Below are 15,191 nucleotides of genomic sequence, written 5' to 3' on the forward strand. Positions count from 1 at the left end.
ACAGTCTAATGCCTAAATCAGATAATGATGATTGCAGTTGTGATAAATGAGTTTCAATTCAACAATTTTCTTTTACCGTCGCTCTGCCGATTGTCAGGGAAACGTCACTGGGGAATTCACTGTTGTGCACGGTACGTTTGGACAGCAGAAATGGCGTGAAGAGACGAGATGACCGAGAGGTTAAGGTGATGGACTGCTAATCCATTGTGCTCTGCACGCGTGGGTTCGAATCCCATCCTTGTCGTCTGTTGTTTACATATCATTGGTGTTGCGTCAAGTTTCACTTAGCATCTCTGACTTCTCAGTGCATGCCACCTTCTATTACAAAACCTTAAAGGTGGGTCTTTGAAGGGGTGGTGGGTTTTCATAAGGAGTTGCCATAAAACTGTTAACATCCTTCACAACACCTTCATCCTCAGTTGAAGTGACTTCAGATGCTCTGGTGGACATCAGGATTTCTCATCTCATATTTCATTGATTTTTATTCTCTTAGCTTCAGCTTTTGGTATGCAAAGCAGCTGGACTGTCCCCTCTCTTAAACAGCCAATCCTCACTGCTAGGCTACGTGAAAATATAGTGATAGACTTCTGGAGAATACGGGCGTCGATCCCGTTACCTCTCACATGCAAAGCGAGCGCTCTACCATCTGAGCTAATTCCCCTCAGAAATGCTGAGATGTAGAAGAAAAAGAAAAAGAGGTCCTTAAGTACTCACCTGATCAAGAACTAATCCTGCTACTACCTGAATCAAACTAGCCTTCTTTGTCAATCAAACAGCTCCCAGCCTTCCTGCGGGACCACTGACCCAGGAAATAAAAATCAGAGTTGTGGCAAACAAAGTTTATCTCGTTAAAAGTATTTCCCCGCCAGGTGCATGAATGTTCTAAATGCTATCCTTATTTGATTTCCATTACCATTCAAATGGCATGTGAACGCCTTCATGGATTGCTCATTTGCATTTCCAAGTTAACATATACTTCTCACTAAATTTGCTATTCATAGCAGCCAATCACCCCTGTCTATTTAAGAGCCTTAATTCAGTATTAAGTGCAAAAACTGAGAGAGGCATGTGGAGAATACAGGCATCGACCACGTTACCTTTTGCATGCTAAGCTAGCACTCTACCGTTTGAGCTAATTCCCCTTCCCCATCTGTAAAAAGAAACCACAGATCCTGCTACGCTCACTTAGTCATGCATCAACTCTATGCCTTTCTGACGAGATCTTGTTGTACTTGGGAATGATGTAAGCTCAAGACTTACAGTCTAATGCCTAAATCAGATAATGATGATTGCAGTTGTGATAAATGAGTTTCAATTCAACAATTTTCTTTTACCGTCGCTCTGCCGATTGTCAGGGAAACGTCACTGGGGAATTCGCTGTTGTGCACGGTACGTTTGGACAGCAGAAATGACGTGAAGAGACGAGGTGACCGAGAGGTTAAGGTGATGGACTGCTAATCCATTGTGCTCTGCACGCGTGGGTTCGAATCCCATCCTTGTCGTCTGTTGTTTACATATCATTGGTGTTGCGTCAAGTTTCACTTAGCATCTCTGACTTCTCAGTGCATGCCACCTTCTATTACAAAACCTTAAAGGTGGGTCTTTGAAAGGGTGGTGGGTTTTCATAAAGAGTTGCCATAAAACTGTTAACATCCTTCACAACACCTTCATCCTCAGTTGAAGTGACTTCAGATGCTCTGGTGGACATCAGGATTTCTCATCTCATATTTCATTGATTTTTATTCTCTTAGCTTCAGCTTTTGGTATGCAAAGCAGCTGGACCCTGCCCTCCCTTAAACAGCCAATCCTCACTGCTAGGCTACGTGAAAATATAGTGACAGACTTCTGGAGAATACGGGCGTCGATCCCGTTACCTCTCACATGCAAAGCGAGCGCTCTACCATCTGAGCTAATTCCCCTCAGAAATGCTGAGATGTAGAAGAAAAAGAAAAAGAGGTCCTTAAGTACTCACCTGATCAAGAACTAATCCTGCTACTACCTGAATCAAACTAGCCTTCTTTGTCAATCAAACAGCTCCCAGCCTTCCTGCGGGACCACTGACCCAGGAAATAAAAATCAGAGTTGTGGCAAACAAAGTTTATCTCGTTAAAAGTATTTCCCCGCCAGGTGCATGAATGTTCTAAATGCTATCCTTATTTGATTTCCATTACCATTCAAATGGCATGTGAACGCCTTCATGGATTGCTCATTTGCATTTCCAAGTTAACATATACTTCTCACTAAATTTGCTATTCATAGCAGCCAATCACCCCTGTCTATTTAAGAGCCTTAATTCAGTATTAAGTGCAAAAACTGAGAGAGGCATGTGGAGAATACAGGCATCGACCACGTTACCTTTTGCATGCTAAGCTAGCACTCTACCGTTTGAGCTAATTCCCCTTCCCCATCTGTAAAAAGAAACCACAGATCCTGCTACGCTCACTTAGTCATGCATCAACTCTATGCCTTTCTGACGAGATCTTGTTGTACTTGGGAATGATGTAAGCTCAAGACTTACAGTCTAATGCCTAAATCAGATAATGATGATTGCAGTTGTGATAAATGAGTTTCAATTCAACAATTTTCTTTTACCGTCGCTCTGCCGATTGTCAGGGAAACGTCACTGGGGAATTCGCTGTTGTGCACGGTACGTTTGGACAGCAGAAATGGCGTGAAGAGACGAGGTGACCGAGAGGTTAAGGTGATGGACTGCTAATCCATTGTGCTCTGCACGCGTGGGTTCGAATCCCATCCTTGTCGTCTGCTGTTTACATATCATTGGTGTTGCGTCAAGTTTCATTTAGCATCTCTGACTTCTCAGTGCATGCCACCTTCTATTACAAAACCTTAAATGTGGGTCTTTGAAGGGGTGGTGGGTTTTCATAAAGAGTTGCCATAAAACTGTAAACATCCTTCACAACAACTTCATCCTCAGTTGAAGTGACTTCAGATGCTCTGGTGGACATCAGGATTTCTCATCTCATATTTCATTGATTTTTATTCTCTTAGCTTCAGCTTTTGGTATGCAAAGCAGCTGGACCCTCCCCTCCCTTAAACAGCCAATCCTCACTGCTAGGCTACGTGAAAATATAGTGACAGACTTCTGGAGAATACGGGCGTCGATCCCGTTACCTCTCACATGCAAAGCGAGCGCTCTACCATCTGAGCTAATTCCCCTCAGAAATGCTGAGATGTAGAAGAAAAAGAAAAAGAGGTCCTTAAGTACTCACCTGATCAAGAACTAATCCTGCTACTACCTGAATCAAACTAGCCTTCTTTGTCAATCAAACAGCTCCCAGCCTTCCTGCGGGACCACTGACCCAGGAAATAAAAATCAGAGTTGTGGCAAACAAAGTTTATCTCGTTAAAAGTATTTCCCCGCCAGGTGCATGAATGTTCTAAATGCTATCCTTATTTGATTTCCATTACCATTCAAATGGCATGTGAACGCCTTCATGGATTGCTCATTTGCATTTCCAAGTTAACATATACTTCTCACTAAATTTGCTATTCATAGCAGCCAATCACCCCTGTCTATTTAAGAGCCTTAATTCAGTATTAAGTGCAAAAATTGTGAGAGGCATGTGGAGAATACAGGGATCGATCCCGTTACCTCTCGCATGCTAAGCGAGCGCTCTACCATTTGAGCTAATTCCCCTTCCCCATCTGTAAAAAGAAACCACAGATCCTGCTACGCTCACTTAGTCATGCATCAACTCTATGCCTTTCTGACGAGATCTTGTTGTACTTGGGAATGATGTAAGCTCAAGACTTACAGTCTAATGCCTAAATCAGATAATGATGATTGCAGTTGTGATAAATGAGTTTCAATTCAACAATTTTCTTTTACCGTCGCTCTGCCGATTGTCAGGGAAACGTCACTGGGGAATTCGCTGTTGTGCACGGTACGTTTGGACAGCAGAAATGGCGTGAAGAGACGAGGTGACCGAGAGGTTAAGGTGATGGACTGCTAATCCATTGTGCTCTGCACGCGTGGGTTCGAATCCCATCCTTGTCGTCTGTTGTTTACATATCATTGGAGTTGCGTCAAGCTTCACTCAGCATCTCTGACTTCTCAGTGCATGCCACCTTCTATTACAAAACCTTAAAGGTGGGTCTTTGAAAGGGTGGTGGGTTTTAATAAAGAGTCGCCATCAAACTGATAACATCCTTCACAACACCTTCATCCTCAGTTGAAATGACTTCAGATGCTCTGGTGGACATCAGGATTTCTCATCTCATATTTCATTGATTTTTATTCTCTTAGCTTCAGCTTTTGGTATGCAAAGCAGCTGGACCCTCCCCTCCCTTAAACAGCCAATCCTCACTGCTAGGCTACGTGAAAATATAGTGACAGACTTCTGGAGAATACGGGCGTCGATCCCGTTACCTCTCACATGCAAAGCGAGCGCTCTACCATCTGAGCTAATTCCCCTCAGAAATGCTGAGATGTAGAAGAAAAAGAAAAAGAGGTCCTTAAGTACTCACCTGATCAAGAACTAATCCTGCTACTACCTGAATCAAACTAGCCTTCTTTGTCAATCAAACAGCTCCTAGCCTTCCTGCGGGACCACTGACCCAGGAAATAAAAATCAGAGTTGTGGCAAACAAAGTTTATCTCGTTAAAAGTAATTCCCCGCCAGGTGCATGAATGTTCTAAATGCTATCCTTATTTGATTTCCATTACCATTCAAATGGCATGTGAACGCCTTCATGGATTGCTCATTTGCATTTCCAAGTTAACATATACTTCTCACTAAATTTGCTATTCATAGCAGCCAATCACCCCTGTCTATTTAAGAGCCTTAATTCAGTATTAAGTGCAAAAACTGAGAGAGGCATGTGGAGAATACAGGCATCGACCACGTTACTTTTTGCATGCTAAGCTAGCACTCTACCGTTTGAGCTAATTCCCCTTCCCCATCTGTAAAAAGAAACCACAGATCCTGCTACGCTCACTTAGTCATGCATCAACTCTATGCCTTTCTGACGAGATCTTGTTGTACTTGGGAATGATGTAAGCTCAAGACTTACAGTCTAATGCCTAAATCAGATAATGATGATTGCAGTTGTGATAAATGAGTTTCAATTCAACAATTTTCTTTTACCGTCGCTCTGCCGATTGTCAGGGAAACGTCACTGGGGAATTCGCTGTTGTGCACGGTACGTTTGGACAGCAGAAATGGCGTGAAGAGACGAGGTGACCGAGAGGTTAAGGTGATGGACTGCTAATCCATTGTGCTCTGCACGCGTGGGTTCGAATCCCATCCTTGTCGTCTGTTGTTTACATATCATTGGAGTTGCGTCAAGCTTCACTCAGCATCTCTGACTTCTCAGTGCATGCCACCTTCTATTACAAAACCTTAAAGGTGGGTCTTTGAAGGGGTGGTGGGTTTTCATAAGGAGTTGCCATAAAACTGTTAACATCCTTCACAACACCTTCATCCTCAGTTGAAATGACTTCAGATGCTCTGGTGGACATCAGGATTTCTCATCTCATATTTCATTGATTTTTATTCTCTTAGCTTCAGCTTTTGGTATGCAAAGCAGCTGGACTGTCCCCTCTCTTAAACAGCCAATCCTCACTGCTAGGCTACGTGAAAATATAGTGATAGACTTCTGGAGAATACGGGCGTCGATCCCGTTACCTCTCACATGCAAAGCGAGCGCTCTACCATCTGAGCTAATTCCCCTCAGAAATGCTGAGATGTAGAAGAAAAAGAAAAAGAGGTCCTTAAGTACTCACCTGATCAAGAACTAATCCTGCTACTACCTGAATCAAACTAGCCTTCTTTGTCAATCAAACAGCTCCCAGCCTTCCTGCGGGACCACTGACCCAGGAAATAAAAATCAGAGTTGTGGCAAACAAAGTTTATCTCGTTAAAAGTATTTCCCCGCCAGGTGCATGAATGTTCTAAATGCTATCCTTATTTGATTTCCATTACCATTCAAATGGCATGTGAACGCCTTCATGGATTGCTCATTTGCATTTCCAAGTTAACATATACTTCTCACTAAATTTGCTATTCATAGCAGCCAATCACCCCTGTCTATTTAAGAGCCTTAATTCAGTATTAAGTGCAAAAACTGAGAGAGGCATGTGGAGAATACAGGCATCGACCACGTTACCTTTTGCATGCTAAGCTAGCACTCTACCGTTTGAGCTAATTCCCCTTCCCCATCTGTAAAAAGAAACCACAGATCCTGCTACGCTCACTTAGTCATGCATCAACTCTATGCCTTTCTGACGAGATCTTGTTGTACTTGGGAATGATGTAAGCTCAAGACTTACAGTCTAATGCCTAAATCAGATAATGATGATTGCAGTTGTGATAAATGAGTTTCAATTCAACAATTTTCTTTTACCGTCGCTCTGCCGATTGTCAGGGAAACGTCACTGGGGAATTCGCTGTTGTGCACGGTACGTTTGGACAGCAGAAATGGCGTGAAGAGACGAGGTGACCGAGAGGTTAAGGTGATGGACTGCTAATCCATTGTGCTCTGCACGCGTGGGTTCGAATCCCATCCTTGTCGTCTGTTGTTTACATATCATTGGAGTTGCGTCAAGCTTCACTCAGCATCTCTGACTTCTCAGTGCATGCCACCTTCTATTACAAAACCTTAAAGGTGGGTCTTTGAAAGGGTGGTGGGTTTTAATAAAGAGTCGCCATCAAACTGATAACATCCTTCACAACACCTTCATCCTCAGTTGAAATGACTTCAGATGCTCTGGTGGACATCAGGATTTCTCATCTCATATTTCATTGATTTTTATTCTCTTAGCTTCAGCTTTTGGTATGCAAAGCAGCTGGACCCTCCCCTCCCTTAAACAGCCAATCCTCACTGCTAGGCTACGTGAAAATATAGTGACAGACTTCTGGAGAATACGGGCGTCGATCCCGTTACCTCTCACATGCAAAGCGAGCGCTCTACCATCTGAGCTAATTCCCCTCAGAAATGCTGAGATGTAGAAGAAAAAGAAAAAGAGGTCCTTAAGTACTCACCTGATCAAGAACTAATCCTGCTACTACCTGAATCAAACTAGCCTTCTTTGTCAATCAAACAGCTCCCAGCCTTCCTGCGGGACCACTGACCCAGGAAATAAAAATCAGAGTTGTGGCAAACAAAGTTTATCTCGTTAAAAGTAATTCCCCGCCAGGTGCATGAATGTTCTAAATGCTATCCTTATTTGATTTCCATTACCATTCAAATGGCATGTGAACGCCTTCATGGATTGCTCATTTGCATTTCCAAGTTAACATATACTTCTCACTAAATTTGCTATTCATAGCAGCCAATCACCCCTGTCTATTTAAGAGCCTTAATTCAGTATTAAGTGCAAAAACTGAGAGAGGCATGTGGAGAATACAGGCATCGACCACGTTACTTTTTGCATGCTAAGCTAGCACTCTACCGTTTGAGCTAATTCCCCTTCCCCGTCTGTAAAAAGAAACCACAGATCCTGCTACGCTCACTTAGTCATGCATCAACTCTATGCCTTTCTGACGAGATCTTGTTGTACTTGGGAATGATATAAGCTCAAGACTTACAGTCTAATGCCTAAATCAGATAATGATGATTGCAGTTGTGATAAATGAGTTTCAATTCAACAATTTTCTTTTACCGTCGCTCTGCCGATTGTCAGGGAAACGTCACTGGGGAATTCACTGTTGTGCACGGTACGTTTGGACAGCAGAAATGGCGTGAAGAGACGAGGTGACCGAGAGGTTAAGGTGATGGACTGCTAATCCATTGTGCTCTGCACGCGTGGGTTCGAATCCCATCCTTGTCGTCTGTTGTTTACATATCATTGGAGTTGCGTCAAGCTTCACTCAGCATCTCTGACTTCTCAGTGCATGCCACCTTCTATTACAAAACCTTAAAGGTGGGTCTTTGAAAGGGTGGTGGGTTTTAATAAAGAGTCGCCATCAAACTGTTAACATCCTTCACAACACCTTCATCCTCAGTTGAAATGACTTCAGATGCTCTGGTGGACATCAGGATTTCTCATCTCATATTTCATTGATTTTTATTCTCTTAGCTTCAGCTTTTGGTATGCAAAGCAGCTGGACTGTCCCCTCTCTTAAACAGCCAATCCTCACTGCTAGGCTACGTGAAAATATAGTGATAGACTTCTGGAGAATACGGGCGTCAATCCCGTTACCTCTCACATGCAAAGCGAGCGCTCTACCATCTGAGCTAATTCCCCTCAGAAATGCTGAGATGTAGAAGAAAAAGAAAAAGAGGTCCTTAAGTACTCACCTGATCAAGAACTAATCCTGCTACTACCTGAATCAAACTAGCCTTCTTTGTCAATCAAACAGCTCCCAGCCTTCCTGCGGGACCACTGACCCAGGAAATAAAAACGGGCTGCCCGGAGTGGCTAAGGCCAGCGCCTTTGTCCCCGCCCCTGTGTGACTGGCACTCCTCTGGACCAGTCAGGCTGCAGCCTAATGGGGATGCTCCGGCTGAAAAGGCTGCAGCCAAAGCAGGTCTGGAGGGGGGAGAAGCCAGAATGGCTCCGGCCGCTCTCCCCCTCATGTTGTGCACCGGGTGTGTGTGTGTGTGTGTCGCGACTACCTCCCTTTCCACAATGGGTGCTTTAAGTGTTTAGTTGTGTTAAGTTTACTTTGTAGTGATAGTTGTAGGGCTGGGCTAGGTTAGCGTTTTATTGTGTGACGACGGTCACGTTAGGTTATGGGCCTGCTGCTTTTGTTTGGTTGTAGTTTCCTCACCGAGTGGTGGTTGTGTTTTGGCGTGCACTGGGTGAGTATTTGGTATAGATTTTAGTTTGTTTCTTTCTGCAGGTCCGCTAACCCCAGCTCATCTTTATATTGTTTTACAGGTTGTCCATCACTTTGCACGGGAAATGTAAATAAATGCGCTTTCATTTTAAAGTGACATCTCTCCATGTCGTGTGTTTTGTTACGCCCTTCCCTACTCCTTAAGTCAGGTCGTAACACTGACCTACAGAGAAAATCTGGTCCATTAATCCATCTTTTGTCTTTCAGGAAATCTTTACCTTTCAATCCACTGGATGCCTCATCTGCAGGATTCTCTTTAGATCCAATATATTTCCATTGTTCTGATTTTTTTGCTTATCTGATGATAGAAATTCTCTTTGCCACAGAAGTATAAAAGCATTTGGATTGATGCTGTGTATTTAAGCACTATTGCACAGTCTGTCCAAAAAACAGATTTCTGCAGTGGATGTTGCAACATCTTGTTGCAGCATCTTATCCCTCTAACAGCATGTACTGCAGCTTTAAGTTCCAGCCAAAGAACCTGTTTGAGTGGGGCAACTTTGGCCTTTCCTAAGAGAAATGCAACATGTGCTTGAAGGAAGACACTGTTCCGTCAGAAAAATGATGAAGCCGTGCTTAATCAGGTCTCCGAAAGTCACTTGCTTTAATACAGCGATCCGCTCTGAACTCTCCAAGCCAGTAATCATTGCTTGGAAAAAGTATGGGGAATGGTTTCATCCCACCCCAAACTTCGTGCAAAGTTCTTGCAACAAAATCTTGACTTGCATACTGAAAAGAGCCAAAAATCCCAAGGGACCATTCAATGAGCTAACCACAGAAATAATGCCTCTCTTGGTTTGTGAGTGGTCCTGTGTTAAAGCTCTGAACTTAAACTTATCAGTTTCAATGCATCATTGGAGCCCTATTGCCCTCTCCAGTGGAAGTTGGTCTGTATCCAGATTTAGATATTTGATTTCCTTTGCCCTCATTTCCTGTGGACCTGATGTGAGTAGGCTACTATGTGACTATTGCTGATGCAAGCACAGTTAGTCCCTTTATCATCTGCACTGCATCTTCCTCTGAAGCTAGGGATTTCAAGCAGTCATCCACATATGCTATTTTTGACTGTGCTGACCACTTCCAGAGGGAAGTCTTGAGCATCATCATCTGCAGTTCTCCACAAAGCATAATTTGCACAGCTCGGTGATGATACAGCTTCAAACTAATGTACCTCCATGCTATACTCCAGCACAGTTTAAGAAGGATAATCATGAATAAAATGTCTGCATGACCAGCCCCAATATGACTACAAGTTTGAGTGGTTCCAGTTACGATACTGACATGATGGTTCTCTTGGGTTTGCACTCTAGATGTAACTTTATCCTACCGCTCTGTATGTAGGACCCCAGGATGCTTTGGGTGACACACATTACAATTCATACAATTCCTCCAAGTTTTGCTTGTGTGACCGACTTTCAGACAACCAAAGCAAATTCTTTATTTGGATCCCCATTAGCAACTAAGGTGGTAGCTACTACCACCCATGCTGCGCCATTCAGCATCTACCAAGATTAACATTACTGAGATCATCCCACACATTATTATGGGGGGCACCACAAGACATGTCCAATCTCTAATTAAAAGAAAGAAAGAAAAAGACAAAAATATTCCATAATTGTAGAATTGTCCACAGGTTCACACTTGGGTCATTCTGCCAGACTTAAAAATGTTTCCAGGCTTTGTAATGGTTCTGTCGGCATACAATCCAGGTATGTGTTTGTTTGTCTGATGGGCAAATGCTTTGTCTGTTATTAACCTCAAATGCTTAATAAGCAGACTTGGCATGTTTAGCACAGATAATTCAGGAAATAATGCGTTCCTACTGACAGTTATTGCTATTTGAAGAAATAGAACGTGTTTTTATGCAGTATAATTGTGTGATGAATGTTAATTGCCCAACAGTAGTGCCTTTTTCCTCTTTTATGTTCTGAACTGCCACCAGAGACTTGTACTTGACCTCCTTGTAGCCATTAGCAAGAATTGCAAGGTTGTTTGAACCGACATCACCAGCAGAGAATGTCAAATCCAACAGTGCATACTTTCACCTTCACCAGCCTCCTCTATTCCTCCTCCAAATGATGAAAAATAAAATCACAGTCCCCTGCAGTTCAACCTACACACTCCTGTTTGTACATGCATGAGTGTGTGTGTGTGTGCAAAGCACCCGGCAGACCTAGTCAGTATAATCCTATCAGTTTCCTTTTCTCTCCTCTCCTGCTGGTTTCGGCACAAATCCAGAGGGCTGGAGGCCAGGGAGGAACAGGAAGGAAACGTTTGTGAGTGTCTGACTATCTACCCTCAACTCAGACCTAAGAATGCAGTGAATGATATCAATGATAAGCACAAGGTCATCCCACAGTGATTAGACTTTCTTTCCAAGCTGTTTGTTTCATGAGCAGCTAACAGGGCATCTGTGGGGCATACTATTTTCTGAGACCACTGAGGTTGCCATGATGCTGGCTAAACAGGGTAAAGTACAATCCAAGTAAGCTGAGCCCTGAAGAGAATAGAAGCATTTCCTAAATGTGACAGGATACAGCAGGGTTTGAGTAGTGATACTTCAGCTCTTTTACTGAGAAAATTTCTCATCCCAAAAATTACAGTTAAGTGATTTGTCCATTTGTATGACCTGTGATTACAAACAAATGTTACTTGAAGATTTAAGTAAGAGATCTGGGGCCTCATTTATAAAGCTGGCGTTGGTACAAAAACCGGCATACGCCAAATATAGTCAACTTTTGAGATTGATAAAAACCAAACTTGGCGGGATAATGTTCCTACCTCCATGCAAACTCTGACCATGACATACGCACAAAATCTGGGAAAACAAGGGGGAGCAGAAGTATTTTTTTTATAAAACTAATCTTTCAGCTCACTGTATTTTCTAGTAGTTCTTCTAGTTTTCTATTGCTACGTTGAAGCCTAATGGTCCTTTTTTAAATTTGACTGGTTATAAAGCATGTAGCAAAATATTATCACTTAATGCTGTGTTTCACCTTGTTAGTCAACTTCACATAAACTCAGAACCACCAATTAAAACTTATTTATGCAACATCATCATTTACATAGCACCACCCAATGATGGGCAGGTCAAACTGGCGTCACAGGTGGGAAGAAATTGAATAAAATGTCCATTATTCAGTGTAGTCAAGTATTAAATTTTATTTTAAATAAGTGTAACACTGAACCATTAAAATCTGAGCCTCCAGCCTCTTCTCCTCCATTTCCTTCAGCTTCTCCTACTCTCCATCCTTCAGCATTTCCTCCTGCATCTAATTCTGCATCTCTACTATCCATCACCTGACAAAAATATATTGGTGCATAACATGAAAAGTGGGGCAATTTGTGGTGCAACAATCACCTATTTTGATGATACAGTTATGGAGGAAAAACTTAGTTTCACAATTATCATTAGTTTGGATATAAAAAAATCACATTTGTATTTGCATTGTTTTTTTCCCATTGTAATAATAATAATAATAATAATAATTGTTATTATTATACATTTTATTTATCAGTACTTCCAATAAAATAATACATTTTACAAGATTATTATGAGCTTCCTAAATGATGAGTAGGATCTTAAAGTGGATATGTTGCTTTATGGAGCCAGTGAAGGTGTTGCATGATGGATGTAATGCATTTCTCTGAGTAAATTACATTTTAACTTTTAAAGAAATCTCTTATGTCCACTTTTCTTTGTTTAGATATCCTGGCTGCGCCTTATTACTAAACACACATACACACACAAGCAGATGTGCACATGGACACAGATTCAAACGTTAATGTAAATTAAACTTCTGATATTACAATCCTTCCAGCTGACGTGACCCAGGCAGAACAAACTCACAACTTACAGCAGCATATTAACAAGGACTCCTGACTGCAGACTAGCTTACCTGTTCGCAAGCAAGGTGGAGTGACAGCGGGGACAGCCAATCACACAAGAAACAGCAGAGTCAATGGAGGAGCTTGTGGGCGGTCTAAACTAAGGGAACCAGGCTTCAACTTGAGCGGTCATTTTCCGTTCAGTCCTAGTAATGGTTGTGTCTCTGTTTACTAGTGAAACATCGTTTTTGGACAGTAAAAAGTGCAGGAGACCAAAACGGCCTCTTGAAAAAGTGCAGGGGACATATCCCCTGTGTCCCCCCCTAAAATTACGTCCATGCCTGCAGGACTTTCTCTGAGGAAATGGCTGCTGTGGTGCTGCGTGGAGTCTCTAGCCTCACCCACATCGATCACATATGCAGCACCACCGACCCCGCTGGAACACCCAGGAACTATAAAGAAATATTATTTAATGCTAAATAAACTGCTACCAATCTCAGATGTATCTGTACATGTATTTTTTATATACATTAAAACATAAGAATACATTACCGGCATCATTACTGTAATTTAGCAGACACTTTTCTCCAAAACGATTTACTGTGTGCTATAGCATCTTGCCTAAGGCCCCAACTGGAAGGTGTTACTGTTCACCCCTGTGGGATTCAAACTTCGCTGCCACTATTCTGTCTTTCTGACACAAGTAATGTCCATGCCAAGCCCACCAATTAAACATTTTTATGTTTGTCAATGAGGTCCGTCAGGATCCTTGTCTCACATGCCAGAAAATTATGCTTCTTCCCTTTTTTTTCCCCTTCCGAGCCATCATAGAAATGATGCAATGAATATCATAGACATTCACCTGACCATTTATAGCCACCTTGTGGGCATGGGAAGGTGTTCCCTTTCGTGCGCCTGAATTAGAGTTGACTCTGATTTATAAACAGAAACATGTGTAAGGCGTGCGTGCGCATGCTTTTATAAATCTGAAAGTTGAAGTGCACCGTATTTCCTTTTTGCGCCACAGATGCCACCTGTAGTTTGTTTTGTTACGCACAGTTTGATAAATGAGGCTCCTCATACCCACCTGAAAAACCAGATATTAGATATTGAATTTATCTGGTTCACTTTCACTAAAACAGCAGCAGAGATGAGATGCATTAGAAAAGATGTGTACAACCACTGAAATGATCAAGTTCTTAACACTTGAGTCAGATTAAACAATTGGAAGCTTTGTTTTAGCTGGGGAAAATTTTTTCTTTATGAAGATATATTACGTTTTTTCTCTTTTCTTTTTTATTTGCTTAAACTTATGTGTGATCACATTTTTGCCCAAGTTGCTCAAACACCGCAAATTAAAGCTGAACTCAAGGGCATAGGTTATTTTGACATTGGCAGGGCCATTAAAACATCCTACTCAAGCATCTGGGATATAAGTGGTTTTATTTTTTTCCCCCATATATATCTGAACAAGCTTAACTATATAATGCAAAATCTTTTGGGATTAAGAAACACACCAAATCTTACCTTGCTCAGCATCTCCTCTCTCTGAACTGCCTGGCAGTTTTAATTGTCTCCTGACAAAGTAACACACTGATTCATGCTAAGGAAACAAGAGTTCTGCTCAGTCACTATTCTCATTATAAAGAAACTTACTCAGTAAGGAAAAAATGCCTTAATGGGTTTATGTTCACTCACACTAAATAACTCCTGATGTAAATCTTGTAAACCCAACTGTAGGAGCTGTTATTTCTATTCATTGTTTGGTTCAGGTGGTGTTTGTTTATGTTTGGAATGGCACAGGTGACCTATATTCCCCTCGACCATTGGTGGCGGTGTTAAGGGGAAGTGCATATAGGCAAGGAGGTGACAGTGCACGGTGTGCTTGAGTAGTGGGAGGTCGCACGGTTTTTACCGCTTCTGAATGTTTCTTACATCGCTCTGTAACACTTTGCACCGTTTCTTTCACAGCTTCTTCCACAGCCTTTTACTATATCTCCATACCTGTCGTAACCTCGAGGCCATCCATCCATTATGTTGCCATAGACCGCTATTCTGGACTTCAGATCATCATTTATCCATGTTTCTTATTCCTTCAATAAATGGGAACACACCCCAAACTTGCTTTGCAGTCTAGACATTGGTTCAGTGAAGCGCGTTATGACCAGGATCAGACCAGAGCGACCAGATAATCGCTACACCAACTCCTGTTAGCGCCACTCTACCACTAGCTAATACAAGCTAACCAGATGTGCTAGCTCTTAGAAAGAGTGACAGCTAACCATATTAGCGAGAAACGAAAGAGTTGAGAATGGTTATAAAGCGGGACTTAAAGCAGGCATTGCTTGTAAGGACAAGTCAGGACTGTCCCTACCGAATCCTACACCTGTGACTGAAACTTTTTGGACTGAACTGTCTCTAAAAAACGGCAAATATGTGCTCAACAATGGTCTGCTAAACTTTAGAAATACTTACATTTGCCTAAAAACCACCACAGGTTATTACTTAGTCTTTTAATTTTTTTGTCCACAGCATACTAATAAATGATTAACTACTTGT

At 42.1% G+C, this 15,191-nt stretch overlaps 8 non-coding genes across 8 annotated transcripts; 7 read left to right on the forward strand and 1 right to left on the reverse strand.

The window, feature by feature from the left end:
* Positions 1 to 162: 162 nt before the first annotated feature.
* trnas-gcu lies at positions 163 to 244 on the forward strand. The gene has a single exon. It is a non-coding gene; the product is annotated as a tRNA-Ser (tRNA).
* Positions 245 to 1,420: 1,176 nt separating this feature from the next.
* trnas-gcu lies at positions 1,421 to 1,502 on the forward strand. The gene has a single exon. It is a non-coding gene; the product is annotated as a tRNA-Ser (tRNA).
* A 1,176-nt stretch (positions 1,503 to 2,678) lies between these two features.
* On the forward strand, positions 2,679 to 2,760 carry trnas-gcu. The gene has a single exon. It is a non-coding gene; the product is annotated as a tRNA-Ser (tRNA).
* Positions 2,761 to 3,585: 825 nt separating this feature from the next.
* trnaa-agc lies at positions 3,586 to 3,658 on the reverse strand. The gene has a single exon. It is a non-coding gene; the product is annotated as a tRNA-Ala (tRNA).
* Positions 3,659 to 3,936: 278 nt separating this feature from the next.
* trnas-gcu lies at positions 3,937 to 4,018 on the forward strand. Its single transcript has one exon. It is a non-coding gene; the product is annotated as a tRNA-Ser (tRNA).
* Positions 4,019 to 5,194: 1,176 nt separating this feature from the next.
* Positions 5,195 to 5,276, forward strand: trnas-gcu. Its single transcript has one exon. It is a non-coding gene; the product is annotated as a tRNA-Ser (tRNA).
* A 1,176-nt stretch (positions 5,277 to 6,452) lies between these two features.
* On the forward strand, positions 6,453 to 6,534 carry trnas-gcu. Its single transcript has one exon. It is a non-coding gene; the product is annotated as a tRNA-Ser (tRNA).
* Positions 6,535 to 7,710: 1,176 nt separating this feature from the next.
* On the forward strand, positions 7,711 to 7,792 carry trnas-gcu. Its single transcript has one exon. It is a non-coding gene; the product is annotated as a tRNA-Ser (tRNA).
* Positions 7,793 to 15,191: the final 7,399 nt, after the last annotated feature.

Source organism: Melanotaenia boesemani, chromosome 12 (assembly GCF_017639745.1).
Source record: "Melanotaenia boesemani isolate fMelBoe1 chromosome 12, fMelBoe1.pri, whole genome shotgun sequence".
In the NCBI taxonomy this organism is placed as follows: Eukaryota; Metazoa; Chordata; class Actinopteri; order Atheriniformes; family Melanotaeniidae; genus Melanotaenia; species Melanotaenia boesemani.